Raw genomic sequence first — 25,012 nt, forward strand, 5'->3', positions numbered from 1 at the left:
GTGTGTGAGAGGGGGGAGCTCCCCACCCCCCTGATCCGCCCTGCTCTGTGTGTGACAGGGGGCGGTGCCCCAACTCCCCTATCAGCCCTGCTCTATGAGTGACAGGGGGGAGCTCCCCAACCCCCTGATGGGCCCTGCTCTGTGAGTGACAGGGGGCAGCGCCCCAACCCCCTGATCGGCCCTGCTCTGTGTGTGACGGGGTGGCGCCGCAACCTCCCTATCCACCCTGCCTTGAGTGTGACAGGGGGCGGTGCCCCAACTCCCCAATTGGCCCTGCTCTGAGCCCCACCAGGGGCTGCACCTAGGGATTGAGCCTGCCCTCTGCCACCCGGGAGCAGGCCTAAGCCAGCAGGTCATTATCTCCTGAGGGGTCCCAGACTGCAAGAGGGCACAGGACAGGCTGAGGGACCCCCTCTTCCCCCGCCACCCCCAGTGCACAAATTTTTGTGCACCGGGCCTCTAGTAATTAATAAATGATAATATAAGAATAAACTCTGTATTTTGTGTACTCACACTTATAAACCTACTTTTGTCCCATCCTGTATATATAAACTGTCCCCAAAATATATATACACAATTTAACAGTTGGTAACCAACTGAATTTTCACTCCTTTTCAGGTTTAACTGATTTGAAGTAATGGGTGAAGCCAGACTAAACTTTGAACAAAGAAATCGTATCCTAAAGAGCCACTAGACTTTTTTTTTTTTTTGTGGGGATACATAAAAGATAAAACTTACAGTACAAAACCAGCAACAGTTGATGAATTAAGGGCATACAAACACTGAACAAAATGATTCTTGATGTTTGCAATTCCATTGCTTTGTGTTATTAGCAGTGAGTGTCTGGACCAGAGTGGTCATCAGTTTGAAAACAGGCATTGACACACAAAAAATTACTCATTTCTGTAGGTTCTTTTAAATTTTGAAAATGAACTGTTATGTTAAACAGTGACTTTATAATCATCCAAAGTGTGTATATAACTCTGTATATAACAAGCATTGCTAATGTTAGCGTTCTTTTATATGTGTTTTGGTGCACATGTGCAGGACTCGGATATATACATAAGAGTAGAAATATAGTTAGAGAATGCTCAGTTATATGAGATAATGCCAGATTATTTTCCAAAGTCATTGTATGAATTTTCATTCCACTAGTATGTATTAGAAGCTCACATTGAGCCATTATCATTGGCAAAATTTGGAAAAGTCAGACTTCTTCAGTTTTCCCAATAAAATGCCATCTTATTGTGGTCTTCATTTGCTTTTCTATGATTGTTAATGAGGTTGAACATCTTTTCATGTGATAACTCACCATTGGGATTTTTCTTTCACAAAATGCTTATTTATGTCTTTCACTCATTATGTACCTAAAGCTATGTGTTAAATGACTTTTCTGTTTTTAAGTTTTAAAATAATAGCACACAGAACAGTTGCAAGCACAATAAAGAGGAAAATTTCCCCCCATTGATTTGATTTGATGCATCATCGCCCCTGAATAAACGAGTGCATATTTCCTGCAAACAAGAACATCCTATGTAATAAAGAGCTAATATACTAATTAGACTGAACAGCAGAACGACCATCTGGACATCCTTCCGGACAACCATCTGGACAACCTTTTGGATGAAGCTGGGGCTGCGAGGGCCAGCCAAGGCAGCCGGGGCTTCGAGGGCCCCTTGCACAAATTTCATGCATCAGACCTCTAGTTGTCCTATAAATCACAATAAAACAATCAAAATCAGGAAATTAGCATTGATTTAATCTTCTACCATCTAATCTTCAGCTCTTCTTCAATTTTCAAAAGTCATCCCAATAATGTCCTCTGTAGCAAAATGATCCATTTCAAACTCAAACCTTGCTTATACTTGTCAACATCTTTTCATTTCATTCCCTTACAGTCTTTGACTTTCAAGACCTTGGCACTTTTCAATACTATATTGACCAATTATTTTGTGGAATGTCTCTTCCTTTGGGGTTGTCTTCTGTTTCCTAATGATTATATGAAAGTTATGGATATTTATTTGGAAGGAATATTATAGATGTGATAGTGTGCTTTCACTCTGTATCTTTTTGTTGTTATTGTTAATCCTCACCTGAGGATATTTTTTCCACTGATTTTTAGAGAGTGGAAGGGAGGGGGAGAGACAGAGAGAGAGAAATATCAATTGGTTGTCTCCCGCACGTGCCCTGACCAGGGCCGGGGATCGAGCCTGCAACTGAGATATGTGCTCTTGATTGGAATTGAACCTGGGACCCATCAGTCCACAGGTTGATTGAGCCAAGCCAGCTAAGGCTCCTCTCTGTATCTTATCAGTTTTTTTTTTTGACCCATTACTGTTGATGTTCATTTGGATTACTTGATTAAGATAGTGTCTGCCACATTTCTCTACTATGAAATTACTAATTTTCCCTCTGTATTTAATAATTATTTTATGTGGATGTACTTTGAAACTATGTAAATATCCCCTTCCTGATCAAACATTAATTTCATTAATTAATTTATTTGTATTGGTATGAGTTCGTGATTCTGTATTTTACTCAGTGAACTATAATCAATTACTATTGTTACTTATTTTGATGCTCATATTGCCCTGATTTAGCCACTGAGATTCCTTTCAGGTTGGCTTCTGTGCTTTTTTGATCTGTCATTCAATTTCATTCCCACACTATAGAGTTAGATCAGTCATTTTCTCCTTTTTTTGTATCTCCTTCTCTAACTGTAAGAAACCTGCCTACCCATTAACCTAAAATTTTTGCTTATGTGATTAGTCTCACTCTATATAATCAATGTCATATCTATTACACCCTCCCCAAAATTTATTTGAGCTTCAAAGACCCTTCATTCGGAAGCCCTCCTAAACCCTACGTGGATTCCTACATTGTACAGCGCAGTGCACATTTCTATGGGCACCCTCCTCTCCTTGCTCAGGCATTGACAACCATTGTTATATAAAGTCCTGCTCAACCTAAACCACACCTTCAGAGATTGGGCTCTAATTCCCACACCACACTGTTCCCCCTCCACTCTACCATAGACTCTGCCTCATTCTGCTCACTCTGACACCCCTTACGAGATAACTCTATCCATTTTATCCATTTTTAATATAAATGTTATAGGACAGACACACACACACTCTAGATGCCAAGGTCTTTTTTGGCAATGTGTGCTTTGTGATGTTGTAGTTAGTCTTTTCATTTTTTTTTTTTTTGTAATTGTTGATGAATGGAAGTTTTAAATTATAACATAATTGAATTTAAAATTCATTACATGCTTTATAGGTAGGCCTTCCTATATCTTAAGAAAGCTTTCTCTACTCTGCACTTACAATGGTTTTCTCTTATATTTTGTTTAGAAAATATTAAAGACTTCCCTCTACTTCAACTTTAATCCCTGTGAGACTTATTTTATGTTATACAATAGGGATCCAATTTCTTTTTTTTTTCTTTCCCCAAATGAAGAAGCAGCTGTTTCAGCACTGTTGAATGAATCCTCCTTTCTTCAGTGATCTTCAGTCAACTTTTGTCAAATACCACTTTTTATATGTGAAGGTCTGTTTCTTCTCCAGCAGTCAGTTTATCTCTTTTCCAGGAAAACACTAACTGAATTGCTATAGCTTTATAATGGATCTCACGATAGATAGGACAGAGTCCCTACTGTATTCTTTTTTTTTTTTTTTTCTGGTTGCATGGCTTGTCTGTTAATGGCTTTTGCTGCTCTATTACTTTTAGAATCAATTTATAAACCTTTTGGATTTTGATCAGCATTGCATTAAATGTACAGGTTCAGTTTGAGAAATTCTATGATACTGAGTCTATCATGAACATCCTACTTGTTTAGGTTGTATTTAATGTCTTCCAATATATTTTTTTCCATATAGAATTTGCAATATTTACAAGTTACTTTTATTCTTTGGGTATGTTTTATTGTTGGATTTTTTTAAGGGTTGTTTTTTGTTTGTTACTATGTAAAAATAGTTGATTTTTAAGTGATTTATATTTAGCCACAATAATTGAATACAAACACACCTACTCAGATAAATGTGAGACAGGTTCAAAAGCAAATAAATAAGTCTAGGTTTTTACCCTGAAATTATTTTGTTGTTTTAATAGTAGATCAAAAGTCATCTCTTTTACAGCTTTATTGAGATATAATTCACATACAATAAAATTTACCCATTTAAAACATTCATTATAGTCACACAGGTGTGCAGCAGCCACCATCTAATTTTGAACATTTTCATGACCTAACAAGGAACCTCATACCAATTCGCATTCACTCCCTATTCCCATTCTCCTCCACCCTTGGCCCTAGGCAACTACTTACTAATCTATTTTCAGCCTCTGAACTTGCCTGTTCTGGATATTTCACATAAATGGAATCATAAAATATATGTTTTTGGTTTTTTGTTGATTGGCTTCCTTCACTTAGTATAATAATTTTTAAGGTTCATCTGAGTTGTAGCATGTGTCAGTACTTCATTCCTTTTTATGGTTAAACTAGAGGCCCGGTGCACAAAAATTTGTGCACTGGGGGGGGGGGGGGGAGGGGGTCCCTCAGCCCATCCTGTGCCCTCTCGCAGTCTGGGACCCCTCAGGAGATAATGACCTGCTGGCTTAGGCCTGCTCCTGGGTGGCAGAGGGCAGGCCCAATCCCTAGGTGCAGCCCCTGGTCGGGCTCAGAGCAGGGCCAATTGGGGAGTTGGGGCGCCGCCCCCTGTCATGAACAGAGCAGGGCGGATGGGGAGGTTGTGATGCCACCCCTAGTCACGCTCAGGGTAGGGCCGATTGGGGGGCTGGGGCACCGCCCTCTGTCACACTCAAGGCAGGGTCGATAGGGAAGTTGCGGCGCCACCCTCTGCCATGCACAGAGCAGGGCCGATCAGGGGTTGGGGGCGCTGCCCCCTGCCATGCACAGAGCAGGGCCGATCAGGGGGTTGGGGCGCTGCCCCCTGTCACACACAGAGCAGGGACCATCAGGGGGGTTGGGGCTCCGTACTCTGTCACACACAGAGCAGGGCCCATCAGGGGTTTGGGGAGCTCCCCCTTGTCATGCACAGAGCAGGGTCAATCAGAGGTTTTGGGAGCTCCCCCCTGTCATGCACAGAGCAGGGCTGATCAGGGGGTTGGGGAGCTGCCCCCTGTCACACACACAGAGCAGGGCCAATCAGGGGGTTGAGGAGCTCCCCCCTGTCATGCACAGAGTAGGGCCAATAGGGGAGCTGGGGCACCGCCCCCTGTCACATACAGAGCAGGGCCCGTGGGGGGGGGGGGGGTGTAGTTGAGGCGCCACACCCTGTCACACTCAGGGCAGGGCCGATGGGGAGGTATGGCTCTACCCCGTCTCACATAGAGCAGGGCCCGTGGGGGGGTTGGGGCGCCGCCACTGTCACACACAGAGCCGCAGGGCAATCGGGGTTGGGGCGCCGCCCTCTATCACCCACAGAGCAGGGCTGATCAGGGGGTTGGGGCGCTGCCCCCTGTCACACACAGAGCCGCAGGGCAATCAGGGCGTTTGGGCGTTGCCCCCTGTCACGCTGATCCCGGTGCCGGGAGGCCTCGCGGCTCCGCTGATCCCGCCCGGCTCCGCTGATCCCGCCCGGCAGGGTCACAGATCCGGGTCCCAGACCGCAGACAGCCTTGCCTGCTGCTGCCCCGCCTTCAGTATGCAAATTAGCTGCCATCTTGTTGCTTCAGGGTGGGGGTCCCCACTGGGGTGCCTGGCCAGTCTGGGTGAGGGGCTGAGGGCCGTTTTCAGGCTGGCGGGCGACTGGAGCTCGAAACCTCTCCTTTTTTTCTTTTTTTTTATTCTGGCATTTATTTACCTTCTATGGCTGTCACTGGAGCTGAGAGCCGGCTTTCTCTCTGAGGCTCGGCTGAAAGCAGGTTTCTGGCCTTTGTTTTCTGTATTCGAAACAATGTTGCGACTCCAGCTCTGAGATCCCGGCTGACTGACAGGAGCTTTCTGGAGTTTTGTTTATCTTCTGTAAATGTTACTATGTTTCCAACTGAAGCTCAGAGGCCGGCGGGGAATGTTGGAATCCACAGCAAGCAAGCCTCCTGTTAGCTTCCAGCTGCCTGGCTGCCGGCCGCCATCTTGGCTGACAGTTAATTTGCATAAGGATACGCTGATTAGCCAATGGGAAGGGTAGCGGTCGTACGCCAATTACCATGTTTCTCTTTTATTAGTGTAGATAATATTCCATTGTGTTGGATACATCTCATTTTGTTTATCCATTTATCAGTTGATGGACACTTAGGTTTTGCAGGTTTGGCTGTTATGAATAATGCTAATATGAGCACACAGCTACAGATTTTTGCTTCGACGTAGGTTTCATTTCCCTTCTCTTAAACCCAGGAGTAAGAATTTCTGAGTCAAATGATAACTCTGTTTAACTTCTTAAGGAACTGCCAAATTGTTTTCCTTTGTGATTATACCATTTTACATTTCCACCAACAGTGTAAGAGAGGTCTACTTTTATCTTCTCCAAAGAGTAATTGTTATACATTTGGTTTATCTTAAATTATGATTATTTTAAATAATGAGAAATGATAACTTATACATCAGATTTATTTTAAAGCAATTTTTTATTCTCTATTGAGCATCTGTTTTTATGTTTTACAGTCTTGTTGAGGTATAATTTACATTCCATACAATTCACCCATTCTAAGTGTTCATTATGATGATTTTGAGTCAGCTTATTCAGATGTGCAGCCATCACCACAGTACAGTATGAGGACATTTTCATCACTCCAAAGAATTCTTCATGCTCATTGCAGTCCATTTCTGCTCCCTTCTCCTGTCCTAGGAGATGATCTGCTTTCCTTCCCTATAAGTTTGTCCATTTTCTAGACGTTTCATATATAAATAGAATCACACAAACAGAGTATATGTATCTAATTCTGTCAGTAAAAATTATATTTCTGAGATTCATTTTTGCGTGAATTTTTAGTTCATTGCTTTTTTTTTTTTTTCCGGTTATCCCTTCATCGGTTGATGGATGTTTGGGTTGTTTACAGTTTTGGGCTATTATGATTGATGCCGCTATAATCATTTGTTTTCATTTCTCTTGGTTAGATACCCTGGAGTGAAATTGCTGGGTCATGTGTTTAAGTGTACGTTAATATTTTAAGAAACTGCCGTACTGTTTTCCAAAGTGGAAAATGTATGAGGGTTTCACTTTATCCCTGTCTTCCCCAACCTTCGAATTTTTTAGTTTTTAAAAAAAATGTTTTTTTCTAGTGGGTGTGTAGTGGAATTTCATTGTGGTTTTATTTGCATTACTTTTATTGGTAATGATGATCTTATGTATTTACTGAACAATTAGGTATCTTTGGTGAAATGTCTTTAAATCTTTAGCCTGTTTTTAAAAATTGTTTTTTTCTTTTTAATTGACGTCTAAGGGTTTCAATATGCTGGGTACCGTTTCTTTATCATGTTTGTGAGTTGCAAATATTTTTTCTCATTTTGGGGCTTGACTTTTATATAAATGATATATTTTGGAGAAGCTGATGAACTCCAATTTTTTGAGTAATTGATTGCACTTGTTCATATTTAAGATATCTTTCTCTAACCTAAGATTACAAGATTTTTTTCTTATGCCTTCTAGGAGTTTTGTAGTTTTAGTTCTTACAAGTCAAACTATTAGACATTTTGAGTTATTAAAGGCCTTTATACTTTCATATATATCTTAGAATAAAATTCTACAAATAAAAGCACAATGAGATTTTGAAAGATCTATTTGGAGAAAATTGCTATCTTTACAATATTGAATATTTCACTCCATGAACATAGATTATATTAAGATTTTCTTTAATATCCTTTAACAGTGTTTTGTAGTTTTCAGTACTGGTTTTACACTTTTGTTAAACTTACTCTTAAGTTTCTTATTCTTCTTGCTATTATTGTAAGTAGAATTTTTTATATTTTATTTCTTGATTATTTGTAATATATAAAAATGCAAATAATTTTTGTATGGGATTTTGTATCCTTCAGCTTTTGTAAATGTTCTTATTAATTTTTGCAGCTTTTTCATAGATTCCTTAGAATTACCTACATATAAGATAATATTGTGTACAAATAAATATATTGGGGTGACATTTGATTAATAAGATTTTATAGGTTTCAGGTGTATAATTCTATGATGCATGATCTATTATATTATGTGCTCACCACCCAAAGTCAAATCATCTTCTGTCACCGTATATTTGACCCCCTTTGCCCTTTACTACCCTCCGCCCCCCTTCCCTTTGGTAACCCACCATACATTTTGTCTTGTCTATGAAGTTTTGTTTGTTTATTTTTCTTGTTTGTTCATTTATGCTTTCAGTTTTACATCCCAGGTATGAGTAAAATCATATGGTTATTAACATTTTCTCTCTAACTTAAATCATTTAGCATGATATTCTCATGTTGTTGCAAATGGCAGTATTTTATCTTTTCTTATGTATTCCATTGTATATATGTACCACATCTTGTGTATACAGTTATCTGTCAAAGAACACTTGGATTGTTTCCATGTCTTAGCTACCATAAATAATGCTGTAATGAGCATAAGAGTGCATTTATCTTTGGAAATAAATGTTTTTGAATTTTTCGGGTAGATACCCAGCAGAGGTATTGCTGGGTCATATGGTAACTTGATTCTTAATTTTTTGAGGAACTGCTGTTTTTCATAATGGCCTATACCAGTCTATATTCCCACCAGTTAATGAGGATTCCCTTTCCTCCACAACCTCTCCAACACTTGTTATTACTTGTTTTAATGATATTAGCCACTCTAACAGGTGTGAGGTGGTAGGTGGTATCTTATTGTAGTTTTGATTTGCATTTTCCTAATAGCTAGTGAGGTTGAACATCTTTTCATATACCTCTTTGTCATTTGTATGTTTGCTTGGGAGAAGTGTCTGTTTAGGTTCTCTGCCCATTTTTTTAATTGGAATTTTTGTTTGTTTGGTGTTGAGTTATATGAGTTCTTTATATATTTTGGATATTAACTTCTTGTTGGAGCTGTTGTTTGCAAATATCTTCTCCCATAACTTCTTTTTTTAATCTATATGTCTTTACATTTCTTGCTGATTGCGTTGAGTGGAATCCAAATAGCTAATGCAGACATCCTTGCCTTTTTTCCAGGGTTAGAGGGGAAAATATTCAGTCTTTCATCATTAAGTATGGTGTTAGTTATAGGCATGCATCTTGGAAAGGAAGGGTTCTTTTCACATTGAAACAATCAATTAATGTAATATACCTTATTAATAGAATAAAGAACAAGAACTAACATGAGTGTCTCAATAGATACAGAAAAAAATCAAGGACACAGAAATAGAGTAACATAGAGTGTAAACAAAGTAAGGTAGAGACGAAGCTACTTTATATAAAGTGATGAGGAAAAGCTCTCTGAGGAAAAGGCATTTATAATTTCAACAAAATTATTTAAACATTTTTATTTTTAGACATGCTTCCTGTCTTCATGATCTATAACATATCTGGCACATTCAGTTTCACTGACTCGGATTTAAGGCTGATTTATATATTTATTAATACAAGACAATTTGTAAATATTAATCTGTGAGAATTTAAAATATTATTTTAAATATTTTGCTAATTTTTATTTAAATTTTCTTTTTATTTATCTTTTGTGTGATCACATGTTTAGTTCAAAAGGGTTAAACTGCTTTAATAGAGACCAAACATTTAAAACAATTCTAGAAAATGGCAAAAATCAGATACAAATTATGGGCTGTGGAGATTTTTAATTCTTCACATGAAAAATTTAGACTTAAACTTATGTGCTGTTGCCAAGTGTTTTACACTACCAGAATTGAGACCATTGTAGGTATGTAGTACTAGAAAGAAGTCACAATTTATGTTCTAGAGAACTGCTAAGGCCCCATATTTGTTTCAAGGAAAATGTGCCAGAGTTTGAATTCTACTTTAAGCTGTTACCAGTTTTGTGATTTGGGGTAACTGAAACTTAATTTCCTCATCTATAAAATGAGGCTGTGATAGTAGTCATCTCATAGGGTTGGTTTAAGATCATATATGTAAAGACCTTAGCACAGTATCTGACACACAGTAAGTGCTCAGTAAATGAGAGCTAGCATTTCCTTTTAAGTCTCTCATAGTCCAGACAGTATTGGTAAGAGTGTAGCTATAAGGGTTCCTTATGGTTCAAGGCCTCATCAGCAAATACTGACCAGTCATTAATAATGCTCCTCTGGAGATGCTTACTTTTACTCTTGTCAAGAGTTGGCCATTTTCTTCATTGAATATGCCTTATTTGGAGACTGTTTCTTATCAGCTCACATATCAAAAGAGATTTGGCCCAAAAGGTAGCATTTTAAAGTGCCATCAAGTTAGATCTTTTGACATCAACTTGAGGGTCACTATTTGCAGCATTCAAAAGGTTACATCCTTTTTCCAAATTTTAAGTCAAAGGTAATACCTTTATTTTTCAAGAAGGAAAGAAATGCAGTTGAAAACCGAACAACTAAATTCTACTTGAATTTCAGTAGTTTAGTAGGTTGTCTGAGTGAGGTTAGGTACTGGGGGTTTAGACAATCCCCAAAACCCTGGCACATTCTAATAGGAATACTAATATGATTGCAAATATGGTTATTTTTAAGTTCATACATAAATCACTGCCTTATAAATAATCAGGAAAAGTGACTGTTCCCTACTCCTCTTAGAATTTCTATCAGAATTTATAGTCAAGGCCCAATTTGAGTCCAAGATCTATAATTTTAGGGCATGACACTTAACCAGCCCTGCTCACTGTTTGCCCTCTAGAAAATGGGGTAATGTGTTCTCTGCCTATTGCACTGAGTTATGCAAATCAAATTAGGTCATTTCCAGGAAAGTACTTTGTAACTGGTAAAGAATGTAGCTTACTAATTATTACTCTAGTTCATCTAGTCAGACCAACCTTTTTCTCACTACTCTGTGGTATGTTGTTGTGGGGGATGACATGACAGCCCAGAGTTCTGTAATGTGTACCACCTCTTAGGAGTGCTTCTTTTATACTTCTAACTAGAGGCCTAGTGCATGGTGGTGTCCCTAGGTATGGCCTGTGGGGATCAGACCAAAACCGGCAGTCCAACATCTCCCAAGGGATGTAGTAGTGCGAGAAGCAGCAGGTGACTGGGGAGGAGTCAGAGCCCAGGCTGGGTGCCGCGCTGCTCGGTAGGCTCACAGCCTCTCTGCTACAGTCTCCACGCACCCATCCTAGGGCGATACCATCGCACCCATGACCGAGAAGCGGCTGCCGGTTCATGCCCAATCAGTCCCAATGCCGGTCCCAGTCCTGGTCTGGATGGGGGAGGGGCACACAGGGGGAGTGTCTGCAGGAGAGGCTTACTCTGCTGCAGCTGCACTCACCAGCTGTGAGCCCGGCGTCTGGCGCCTAGTGGTCAGCTAAGCGGCGCTCCTGCTGTGGCAGCGCACTGACCACCAGGGGGCAGCTCCTGAATTGCGTGTCTTCCCCCGGGTGGTCAGTGCGCATCATAGCGACCAGGCAAATGGTCACTTAGGCTTTTATCTATCTATCTATCTATCTATCTATCTATCTATCTATCTATATAAAACCCTAATATGCAAATCAACTGAATGGCAGAACAAACAGCTGAACAGCCGTTTGCTATGACATGCACTGATCACCAGGGGGCATGCACAGAATATGGCGGGCATTGGCAGCAGGCGGTAGAGTGTGGAACATGGTGGGCTTCTCCACCTCTCCCTGCTCCTGAGGGGCGATTGGGGCCAGCAGCCGCCTCTCGCACCCACTTCTAGCGACAGCCCCGCTTGCACCCACTACCAGCGCCAAAGCTGCTGCTCACACCCACTGCCGGCACCAGCCCCGCTCACACCTGTAGCCGGCACTGGAGTGGCCGATCGCACCCGCTGCCAGTGCCCGGTGCTGTCCCTGATCACTGGGCACCATCAGCGGGTGTGAGCGGTGGCTGCTGGCCCCGATTGCCCCTGAGGGCTTCTCCACTTCCCCGTGCTCCTGAGGGGCGATCGGAGCAGCAGCCTTCGTTCACACCCGCTGACTGCACCAGCCCCAATCACTCTGAGGCATCAGCGTGTGTGAGCGGGGCCGGTGCCGTTAGTGCGTGGGAGCGGTGGCAGCGGGATCGGGGCTGCAGTGGGAGGGGCCGGGCAGAGTCGCGGAGGATGGGCCAAGACCCACCCCTATGCTCCCCACAGCCTCGTGGCCCCACAGTTGGTGCACGAATTCGTGCACTGGGCCCCTAGTCTATATTATAAAAAGCCAGTGCCATAACGACCAAACCACCAGTCACCATGAAGTGCATGGAGCACCTCTCGGTCCCTCCCCCACGGCCCACAGGCTCTGATTGCAGGAAGGCGGGTGGGCGGGTGGGCGCGGCACGGCGAGGCAGGCGTGGCGAGGCAAGGCACACGCAGGTGGGCAGGGCTGCGAGTGTGGCAGGGTGGTGCGAGGGCCATGCGCTTTTGCACGCTGGGCCTCTTTATATAGAAGATAGGACATGGACAATTGTAGACTATTGCTAGTTTTATCCCTTTATTTATTACTAAAGTGATGCATGTTTATTGTGAAGAAACAAGAAATATAAATCATTAAAGAGGAAAAATTAAAATTACTTCTAAATGCAGAAATAATTGCTACTTTTACTTTTGTATTCTTTTGAAACAAATTCACTTCTACTGAACATAATATTTTTTCCTGTTTTTATTATATAATAAGTTACATGAAATGATATACTATTAATTATATATTTTAATGGCTACATAGTATTCCACTATAACTTATTTAACTAGTCCCAAACTTTTTTATGCCATTTTATGGCTGTTTTAATTTTTTTACATTATAAATAATGTATTTAATGACACGTTTTATGGCTAAATGTGTGTGTGTGTGTATGTGTGTATCTCCTCATTCTTTTTACTAGGATAAATTCTAGATTTGGAATTGCTACATAAAGGGGCATATAACATTTTAAGAAATTTGATTTTTTTCACAGCTTTATTGAGGCATAATTGACATAAACTGTACTTATTTACAGTTTGATAAGTTTTGACACATGTGTACACCCATGAAACCATCACTATAATTAAGGTGACCTTTTGTAATCCCTCCTTCTTATACCTTCTCATTTCTCCATTCCCAGGCAGCCCCTGATCTGCTTTCTCTCCCTTTATATTAATTTGCTTTTCTATAATTTTATGCAAATGGAATCACACAATTTGTGTTCCTTTTTGTCTGGCTTCTTGCATTCAGCATAATTGAGTTTTAAATTCATCCATGTTGTTTATATATCAACTAGAGGCCCCGTGCACGAAATCGTGTGGGTAGGGTCGTAGGCCTAGCCTCCATCTTCTGCCTGTTTGCCAGTCCCCAGGCTGAATGCCACTTCTGCCACAGGGCTGTCAGGCCATTGGGATCACCAGCTCATCCCCGGCTGCTCGGGGGCTCAGGCTTGTGGGAAAGCAGGTGCGGTGACTTCACCTCCATGCACGTGCCCTGGGCCAGCCACTGATGGAATGCGCTGCCAACTTGGGGCCGCTCACGCGGGCACCGTTGCTGCTGCCGCTGCTGGAGCTTGAGGTGCTGATGGAAGTTGCGGGGCGCGCCCTTAACCTACCCACCCAGGCGTGAGCAGCCCCGAGTGGGCAGTACATTCCATTAGCAGCGGACCTGGCGCAAGTGCATGGAGGTGAAGTCGCCGGCACCTGCTTTCCCGCAGGCCTGAGCCTCCGAGTAGCTGGGGATGAGCTGGTGATCCCAACGGCCTGCCAGCCAGCCCAGTCCTCTGGCCACCCACCCTGATTTCCCCGTTCACCATCGCTGATCCATCAGAGCCTGTAGGCCTGGGGCAGGGACCAAGAGGTCAGCCATTCAGCCCGCTCTCCAGTCCCCAATCCTGCCCTGCCCCGCTCGTGGGGTGTGGGGGGAGGGAGGGACTGAGGGGGGGTCAATGCCACCTCATGGTGACCGGTCAGTTAGTCATCCTGGTCGTCATGGACACTGGCTTTTTTATATATATAGGTAGTGCATCCAATTTTGTTTCTGAGTAGTAAATAGTCCATTGTAAGGACATACCATAATTCATTCACCTAGTGATAGGCATTTGAGTTGTCTTCAATTTTTGACTATTAAAAATATGGCTGCTTCAGACAGTGATGTATATGTCTTTCTGTGGACATAAGGCATTTGATATTCATCACAAATTTTGTGCTGGAAAGGTTACATAAGTAGTAGTTTGAAACGGGAAAAGCTTAATATGAAAGAAATTTGCTGTTGTTTTTTTGTTCTTTTTTTAAATATACGTTTGGGAGGATTTAGAACTTTTAGGTGTAATTTAATTGAATTAATTTGATGGAAATTTGAAATCAACAAAAGTTAACAAGTGTATCTTAAAAACCATAAACCTTTTTTATAGTTTGTTTTCTTGAAGCATCTAGATCAGCGGTTCTCAACCTGTGGGTCTCGACCCCTTTGGGGGTTGAACGACCCTTTCACAGGGGTCGCCTAAGACCATCGGAAAACATATATAATTACATATTGTTTTTGTGATTAATCACTATGCTTTAATTATGTTCAATTTGTAACAATGAAATTGGAGGTCACGACAACATGAGGAACTGTATTAAAGTATCACAGCATTAGGAAGGTTGAGAACCACTGATCTAGATGTATTGTATAGAATAGTGATGGCGATTTAAGCTCAGCGTGTCAGCATTTTGAAAAACCCTAACTTAACTCTGGTGCCGTGTCACATATAGAAATTTTTTGATATTTGCAACCATAGTAAAACAAAGATTTATACTTTTGATATTTATTTTATATATTTAAATGCCATTTAACAAAGAAAAATAAACCAAAAAAATGAGTTCGCGTGTCACCTCTGACATGTGTGTCATAGGTTCGCCATCACTGGTATAGAAAGCAAAGATCTGTTCCTTACCTTTAATGAACAGTATATATTTCTTAAACAATCTGTATTTCTCTGTCAAAGGACTACTTCTACATTGAACTTGATCAAGAAATGGTACTAGGGAAACTTTACAAAATATATTCCAGAATCTGGTTTGGAAGACATACCAAACTATCTTTTTCTTCCTCTTCACTTGTACCCTAGACTAAAGGAGGAGCAGGGAATCTGAAGACTCCAGATGACATCAGAATTACTTTTCAACAGCCTTCTCAGTTTCCTTTCTCAGAAAGCAGAGATTCAAACCTTGGAGACAGATGGTGAGAATATTTTTCCCAAGTTCTTAAGGCTTAAGTATTGTGATTTTAATATATTTTAGACGATCCTTTCTAAGTTATAAATTAGCTTATAATCACCAGACTTGTATATTGTGTTTTATCTTTGCAAATTCATTAGGCACTGTTTTTTGTTTGTTTGTTTGCTTGTTTTTTAAATATATTTTTATTGATTTCAGAGAGGAATGGAGAGGGAAGAGAGATAGAAACATCAGTGTTGAGAGAGTATCATTGATCGGCCACTTCTTGCATGACCCATACTGGGGCTCAAGCCCACAACCCGGGCAGTACCCTGACCAGAAATTGAACCGTGACCTTCTGGTTCATAGGGTGACACTCAACAACTGAGCCATGCCAACCAGGCAGGCACTGTTTTTTTTTTTTTAAACGAAGTGAGATACAATTCTATAATTAAAGAACTTAGAGGGTAAGGATATAGATAAAAACAAAAAAAGGGTGTTAATGTTTAACCTAGTAGCCTAAACATTTTTGACATATTAACAAAGTATCAATAAAATACTTTTTGCTTATACCTGCAGCATTTATATATTTATGAATTATAATCACAAATTGTTTACAATTAAGCTATTTGCATTATAAAATACACAAAAAAAGAAAAAAAGGATATAGGTAAATTTAAGCAGTAGAAAGAGGTTAAATGATACAAAAATATTCTTGAGAATTAAAAGGTGTAGATTACTTCTGGAGAGAACAGTTGGGAATCTTGAAATAAATATTTGTGTTAGTGATACTTAATTTTTTTTTATAAAAAAACAAAATGGATAGTTAATGCAAAACTAAAATAGCAATCTGATTTCAGATTAAAAGTTAAGTATTGTTTTGAAGAAAAATAGAAGAATGTTTGGTTATGGGTTAATTATAGTCTAAGTCAGTGATTACTTTTTGAATTATATAAAATGATTACCTCTTACAAAGCAAATAGTAGCATTTCTGAGAAATGATAAAATAATTTGATTAACACAAGTAGGTGGTCAGTGCAACAGAAAGAGATGTCTGAGTGGTTAATTCTACTTGGATTAGCACCCCTGTTTTCCAGTATAGCTACAACCTATGATGAATTTGTCATGTCTTCAACTCCTGAACCTTATATTGCCTTTGCCAGGGCAGAAACAATCCAAGTAAGCAGGGGAAAGACACAGTGATTATTGTTATCATTAATTGTGAAGAGTTTACTTTTAATTAGCTACCTGAAAACTCTGTTCAGAAGAGATATAGTAGATAGAATTTCCTAAACTTCACAGTGTTTTAATGGACTATGATGTTTTAAAAGAGAGATGGCAGGTTTTTTTGTTTGTTTGTTTTTAAATACATTTATATTGATTTCAGAGAGGGAGAGGAAGAGAGAAATAGAAATTTCAGTGATGAGAGAGAATCATTGATCGGCTGCCTCCTGCATGCCCCCTACTGGAGATTGAGCCCACACCCAGGCATGTGCCCTGACCAGGAATCGAACTCTGACTTCCTGGTGCATAGGTTGACACTCAACCTCTGAGCCACACTGGCTGGGCAGGGATGGCAAACTTGTTTTTTACTATAGGCATAATATGGTCAGCACAGTGGTAATAATAACTCCTTTTCTTTACTATTCTAATTATATTAAGAAAACCTTGTAATGAAGTGTTTATTTTCATCATTCTATGTATATGTTTTAAATATTTATACTAAATTTATTGGGGTGACATTAGTCAACATGAACATGTAAGTTTCAGGTGTAGGTTTTTATGTTACAAGATCTGTATATTGCACCATGTGCCCACCACCCAAAGTCAAACCTCCTATCATCATATATTAGGACCACCTTCTCCCCCAAGCCCCTTCCCTCTGGCAGCCACCACACTGCTGTTTGTGTTCACGAGTTTCAGTTTTATATCCCTCATCTGAGTAAAATCATATGGTTCTTAGCTTCTTCTGACTGACTTATTTCACTTAGCATAATGTTCTCAAGGTCCATCCATGTTGTTGCAAATGGTGCTATTTCATCCTCTACTTATATTTTAATCACTCTGATCATCCTTGCTTGTAATTTCAGCAAGAAAATCTTTAAAAACAAATTTATTAAATAAAAAAGAATAAAACTTTAATTTTATAATTGTAAAACTATTTGGTTGATAGTCATTCTTCACATATTCATATATTATTATATTCTCTAAATTGAGACTTTAACCAGACTTTTTTACTTGTAAATATTAAGCATTCTTTCATTCAGGTATAATTATATTCAGGTGTTTATGACAGTTTGATAAACCAAAATCAGCTCTTACATTTGATGAAACACAGTAGGTATTGAACCCAAATTCTCAATTTTTAATTTTGTTAAAATTGTAAGCATGCATATTTTTATTGTTATTAATTTATCAACACCCTTGTTTTACCAAGTAGCCAATGACCACTTATGATAGTTGGATAACTAACTTATAAATATAAAGCCAATAAGTTGTCCTTGAAATATGATCAAATTTAGATCTTTCTCCCAAATAGAAAAGGAGACAGGGTATTTAGAATGTACAGTCACAATTTTGAAAGCATATAAAAATAAATTACTGATGATTATATTATTTATAAATATTTTTAAATGTTTCAAGATTTTAAAAGTGTGTGTTTTCTAAAATGTGTTTGTTAAACAATTTTTCCCTTTGAATGAGGAGCTCATGGTCACATAAGTTTGGAGAAGTTAAATCATGATTCCTTAGCCAGGGGATTGTTAGTCTCTAAAAGAGGATCCTCCAGAAGGATATATATATATATATATATATATATATATATATAAAATCTTAGGGAACTAGTATTCAGTAGCATATAGTTGAAGACTCTGAACTAATATATTGCATGAGGTTTTACTATAGTTTATCTGCCATACAGTTCTACTCTGAAAATAGTCTCATTATATATTTAAGTAATGTCCATCTGAATGAGAGGCCAAAGAGGGTTATTATAAAGGGACAAGAATTTGATGAAATGAATATTGCAAACCATATAAAGCACAGAGTATTTTATAAAGCTTCCTTAGTGTCTTAGGCCAGATTTTCCTTACTCACTTGTTAGCTCTCCTTTTTGAAAGAAACAGTCATCCCATATGACTAACAAAATCAAATCACCCTTTATTGTATTTTATAGGACTCCATATACTTTCTGTACTGTTTATCTCAGAGTATAACATTTATTAGCTAATTTGGATAAATATTAAAAATATTAAAAAATAGTGAATAACTCCGACTCCTCAGGGGATGTCGGAGAGCTGGTTTTGGCCCGATCCCCACAAGCCAGGCCAAGGGACCCCACCAGTGCACAAATCTATGCACCAGGCCTCTAGTATGCATATAAGATCTTTGGTTAATCTCTTCCTGCTCTCCCCCCTCCCCCTTTCCCTCTGAGATTCATCAGTCTGTTCCATGTTTCTATGCCTGTGGTTTCCTCTCCTGCATTGAGTGCCTGCCCCCTGGTGGTCAGTGCACGTCATAGCTACTGGACAGTCGCTTAGGCTTTTATATATATAGATGATTTCTCATTGGCAAGAGTTCTTTATTGTACTTTTTTTAGTGCAATTAAATTATTGATGACTATTTCAACAGATGTCTTAAGTATTAAAACTTTTTTGTCACATACAGAAGTATCTGTATGAAGAGACAAAAATGTCAGTGACTCAGCTGGCTCTAACAGGTTGAGTTACCAGGTTGATGAAGTGAAGCTAATTGTCTACATAGAATGCCTTCCACAAACTTTGTAAAACACTCCTCAAAATAATATTTTTAATTTAAGAAATAACACCTTGAAAAGGTTTAAACTACACAGTTTTCTGTGAGAACTAGTGAAACCATCAATCCAGAACTGTTGGTGAGTCATTTTATTTGGGATTAATTGCTATAAACTAACTTGTCTGTCTCACTGATATTTCCCTGATTTCATGGACAACCTGAGCAAGAAAATTTGGACGCTCAGCTCAAATAATTCCTTGTTAGTTTCCGGCATTGTTCCCAAGCACTCTTTAATCCTTTTTCTAGCATCTTGGTTCAGAGTTCATTTCTAATCTATAGCATTTGTGCTGCTAAACCTCCTTACTTACGTCCTCACCTCAGGCTCTCATAGCCACCAGATTTTCCTAAAACTCCAATTTGCTAGTGTTAACTTCTCTAATAAATCCAAGTCAGCAATGTCAATCACATAATGACCATCAAAAAGTAATAGTCCTTCCTTAAACAACCCTAATGTATTATTGCAATGGTAAACATTAATATAATTAACATTTTTCTAAATTTGGTGTCCTTAAATAATTGATTTTTCTTAAGTCTTTTATTAATACCTTAATTGATATAACTAACAGCATTTTGGAGGGGACATTCCTCACTATATCAAGCCTCCATATCAACTTGGGCTTTTTCTCTACCATGAAAGGATTCAAATGAAATAATTAAAATAATTTAACAATGTGTTGACCAGAGTGTCAGTTCACTTTCTCTTCTTACACAGACCCTGGTATTTTTCACTTAAATTAACTCTGGTAAACCTGATATTCTCCTTGACACTCTGCTACGTTTGCCCTTCAAATGCAGCCTGAGGTTTGCACAACCGTTAGTGTGAGTCTAACAGTAGAGCTTATTATGCATTTTATTTAAATAACTAGAATTTCCCCATTCTGGATTAGAGATATAGTAGTAATTTTCAAACCTCTTTTAGTATTTTTACATATACTTATAGAAAGATTATTGATAGTACAGTCTATATAAGCTTCTAGCTTAAAGCTTTTATCTCCTGCTGTTGTTCCTCTTCCTCCCTACCATCTTGCTGCTGGTTCTCTGAGCTTCTTCAAGTATCTGTGGTGAAGGACCAGTTTTTGTTTGTTTTCATTTTATTTTTTAAATAAATTACTTTTATTGTATTTTTAAAAGCTTCTTATCTATGACAGATTGGAAATTATGAAAAAGAAATATAAACTATAATTACCAATCTTTATTCATTAAACTCAACAGATGTCATGTTACTTTGTCAAATTCTATAAAAATTTCTAATTACTCTCAATTTCTGTATTTTTAGTAGATTACTTAAACTTTAAATTTTCTACAATGTACTGTGTGCTGCTGTGCTTGCCTTCCGGGGCTGATGTTCCTCTCACTACTGCTTTGTAGCTTCTTTTCCAGTTGGCAAAGCTTTGATTATTGCTAGAGTCAATTCACATGCCACCATTGAAAGTGTTCCCTGCCTTTCACTGGTCTTCTTCCCCAGAATTTGCCTTGCATACCTTTTCCACTCTGTTCATGCTTTTTCTTAATAGTATCTCACTGTGTTGCTGATCATATTTTTCCTGACAGGATTGTGAGCCCGCTAGTATATCACTTAAGTTACCTTTCCTTTATCAGCTCCTATCACAGGCAGCTTCTTTATAAATATTTGTGAATTTGTCAATTCTTATATGGTAAATTTAGAATGCTAGTAACTGTGCAAAGATGGGAAGTGTTCCAAATCCCCTATAGTCTACTAATCTTTTTAAAAAGATCATTTTTTCTTTATTCACTTGGGTCTTGGACAGATTTTTACACAGAGGAGACTATCTAGGAGACTATTGTGTAGATTTTTGAAAATTAAAAACTAAGAAATTTTATTTGAATCTTAAAACCAACATTATACTTCCTGATGCTTTACTTTAGTAAACTAGTGGCAGTTCTCAAAGTTCTTGGTGTCCGGACTCCTTTATACTCTTAAATGATTGAGGACCCAAGAGAGCTTTTATTTATGACAGTCATATCAACTAATAATTACCATATTAGAAATTTTAACTGCAAAACATTTTAAAACACAAGGATACACAGGGATGTATTCCAGTAGCCATCAATACAATGACACATATCATGTAGCCTCTGGACAACCCCACTGTTGACTTATGAGAGAAAGGGACAAAAAGGAGATAACAGTTAAGTATTATGAAAATAGTCTTGACCTCCTGTGCCTCCTCAGTGGGTCATGGGGAGCGTTGGAGTCCATGGACCACACTTTGAGAATTGTTGCTGTACAGGAATTTACTTGTCTAATTGCCAACAGAATATTTTGTATTATTTTTATTTTAATAATGTTTTAACCTAGCTCTTTTATTTGTGGATTAGTAAATTGTTAGGTTTTTAAAATATCTGCAAAGCTTATCATGTTACCCACCCTTCTATTAATGTCTAGACATAAAATGTGCTGGAACTTGTTACCAGTGTTGGCTTGGCAGCTGTGAATCAGAGATGCTTACTCAAGGAGAAGTCATTTTATTTGTGGATACTTGGTAAGGTCATTCCTAGTTGTGTGCCCTGTCAGTACCCTGGCTTTCAAGTGCTAGCCCTTTTAATGTCATGTGAACCTCTAAATACTTCTCCTATGATTATTCTTCCTACTCCAGGGAGTTTAGGGCTCTGTTCATTTTCTTAATGATTTTACAGAGTAAAGTTACTTCTTCAGGGAGCAAGAAGTCTTCCCTTGGAAGTCTGCTCTTTCTCTCCTTTATTTGACCTTCCCCTCCACTTGCTTCAACCTGATCCCTAATGCTGGCCCTCCTTTTCTGAGAGTACAGTCTGCTCTCTGGCACATAGTTACTTGGCCCTAGTGACTCCTGTTCTTTTTCATTCCTACCCTCTTACCTTGGCTGATACTCTGTTAAATTCTTTCTGAGGTCTTAGCAGGACAGTCAGTCTCTAGAGTATTAGACGACTCACCTCAAAGTACATGGGAGTTCTGGGAACGCATTGTGTACCTGTCAGCTGCATGGGCATACCAGGATGGCCGAGGTTCAGGCTCTTCATCCACTGACAGCTCAGTAGTGTTTTTACTCATGGTCTTTTTATTATGTGCTGGTGTGATGGTGTGAGCTGTAATTTAGGGACTTATCATTGTGAGTAATAAACAAAAACCTGAATTAGATTAAATCGTGGGGACTTTTTATTTTTTAATATGTACTAACATAGTAGGCACTCATTAAATGTATAAGTTTTTTTATTCTCATTAGTGTTTGTATATGAAGCTCTTAGCTCCAGCAATCACATTATGGTTTAAGCCAGACCTCTCTCTCTTAATAGCCAAGGGAAATATGCCATCACACCATTCGGAAAGGTGGATGTTGCTGCCTTAATAAGCAAAACCCTTACCTGGTGCTTCATGGAGATTGTTATTTGAAACGTACAAAATTAAAATCTCCAACAGAATCTGATTCTGACTCTGTTAAATACCTCTATAGGAGTTCTTAGTTTCCTTGAAACCTTGTACATCATGTCAACATAGTGTTTTACAAACATAATTTTGAGCGTATAGTTATTATTTTCATTGTTTTTTATTTAATGAATTTGCTATTTTAAATATCCTATTTTATAGTACTATTATGATACAGATTGCTTTTTAAATATTCAGACCAATCTTTACTGTTTTTCAGTTGTCTTTTTTTTTTCCATATCTCCTGCCCTTACCTTATTTTGTCTGTTTTCTGCTCTGCACTACTTTGTCTCATTTTATTCTTTCCTCCAAAGCCATCAGCAATTCTGTTTTTGTTTTTTAACATGCATTTAATTGTACCATTTCCTGTAAACCTTCTACTGGCCACCAGATAAAGAACAGCTTCTTGACATAGCCTTGATTCAAAGTCCTTGGTTCCAATTATGCTTCCAGCTTAATCTGTAGTCACATTGGACCACCCCTTCCTGCCTCTACTCTCCCTGCCTTTGAGTGCTAGCTCTGCAACCTAAAGTGGCTGCCATTCTCTTCTGTTCTTCCTCATTTTTTTCAACCATCACTGACTACTGCCTAGGGCACAAACACATATGAACTGAAAACCTGGTTACTGCCCACTCTGTGTTCCGAGAGCACTTTTAACAGATTTCAGCCATAGCATTTGACACGGTATATACTCTTCTCTCCTTTTGAATGATGACTAAAGAAGAAATTCACGTGTACTATTCACTCTCATGTGGTATGTACTTACTAGCTAGTACTTTACCCTTTTCCTGTCCCATTCAGGAAAGTATATCTGAATTCAAGTGAGTGAAAGTGTGGTTGTTATTCAGTGTAATCTTAAATTTACTTATTTTTTTAGAAGGGCATGATTAGCAATCTACTGGACTTTAATAAATTCTATACCTTACACTAAGTATACTTTAACAGTATTCATGATATACCTTATATCTGCTGATGACAAACTTAACATGTCATTGATGGAGATACACTGATTTTAGAACATTGCATTGTATGTATTATAGCTGTTTGTTCCCCTAGATTATTTCTTGAGAACTGTAGCTACTAAATTAAACTTAAAGTGCATTTCCAGGGAATACTCACACCCTCTGCTGGCATTAATATGTTCTCTTTGGGCCCCTGCATTGGAAATACTACAGCACACCCTAGCCGGTTTGGCTTATTGGTGAGAGCATCGATCCCTGGCCCTGACTGGGGCTGTGTGCAGGAGGCAACCAATTGATGTGTCTCTCTCACACTGATATTTCTCTCTCTGTCTCTGCCCTTTTTTTCCACTCTCCCTAAAAATCAATTGAAAAATATTTGGGGTGAGGATTAACAAACAAACAACAAGGAAATACTACAACACAGTAATAAAACCGAAAGGTTAAAGTCAGCGGTACATGGACAGGCTAAATCGCCATCTCAGACAGTGATTAAAGAAAATTGAATTTATTTAAGGAAAAGGGGATATCCAAAGGGAAGGGCTACACAGAGAAAAGGAGATCTTGGAGACAGGTTCAGGAGGTTAGCCGGAGGTTACCCGCTGCCCATTGCTCCCCTGGTTGCCAAGTCTCCTTGGGTCCCTTAGAGGTTAGGTGATATGTGCCTGTGGGGGAATGGTGCAGGCATGCTCCTTGGAGGGAGAGCATGCATTGCACTGGGTCCTTTGTCTTGAGTGTATTTATCTCTCTCTTGCAGGTAGAAATCTTAGGGGAGATCTCAGGGGAGTATCTCAATAGAATATTCATCAGCTTTCCTGGGGTGTTCCTTCAGGGTTGTGGTCTCCATTGAATTGTCAGTGCCAGGGCAGGGGATTATTAGTTAATGTAGCTGGTTGTAAGGCAACCCTGGCATCACTTGTCAGGCCTAGATGTTATCTTTAGGGAGGAAAAGGTCAGGGGGTCTGAAAGATGCCAGGTCCAAAACCACATGACCATTGATATGCTAGGGGAGGATAGGTTACCCTGTGGGGGAGATTCTTGTTTTCCCAGTTTTGCTCCTTGCTAGGCATCTGGAGCTTTCTGCCCTGGTGAGTTTCTTTACCTGGCCCATCGTCCTTGCTCTGTTCATGGCTAACAAAAATGTCATGCAGATTTCTTATAACAAGACTGAGATTGCTTTATCTTGTTCTTCTTATGTTCACTTTCACTATTCTGATTCTTTCCCCCTCTTAACAGTGTATCCATCATGTTTGGAATAAGGCATCGAGTAAACATGTGATGCAATTTTCTTTACCTGTTGTAATTTTAGTGAACTCTATGTAATATATATAAAGTTTGTGACTAAATCAGTTAAAAGCTATTATTTAAAAAATTCTAGAAATTAACGTTGATGGAAACATTTCTTTATTTTCAGCTATTACTATGCTACAAATCTAAAGGATAACAAATGGAGCTCTAAGTTTTACATTCACTACACTAAAATATGGTCAAGAAAAATTCCACCTGAATTCTTTTATAAGCGCAATGGGAGGGTTTAGTGGCCTCATTTTTGATGATTGCTTCCTTACATAATTTGTTATGAAAGAATGCTTCTAGGTAAATCATCTCTCCAGA

The 25,012-nt window shown here is 39.1% G+C and overlaps 1 protein-coding gene across 8 annotated transcripts in view; it reads left to right on the top strand.

The window, feature by feature from the left end:
• Window positions 1-25,012, top strand: part of NRIP1 (nuclear receptor interacting protein 1) — a 130,228-nt gene that overhangs the window by 41,742 nt on the left and 63,474 nt on the right. For 6 of the 8 annotated variants that reach the window (XR_011470301.1, XM_070405995.1, XM_070405994.1 and 3 more), the window contains exon 3: window positions 15,118-15,230. The exons of the other annotated variants lie outside the window; for them this stretch is intronic. The gene's annotated coding sequence lies outside the window, so the exon portion shown is untranslated. The remainder of the gene's footprint in view (window positions 1-15,117; window positions 15,231-25,012) is intronic. 8 annotated transcript variants of the gene reach the window in all.

The sequence above is a fragment of the Myotis yumanensis genome, unplaced genomic scaffold, assembly GCF_028538775.1.
Source record: "Myotis yumanensis isolate MYYU_CA2020_CCGP unplaced genomic scaffold, mMyoYum1.0.hap1 SCAF_2, whole genome shotgun sequence".
NCBI lineage: Eukaryota > Metazoa > Chordata > Mammalia > Chiroptera > Vespertilionidae > Myotis > Myotis yumanensis.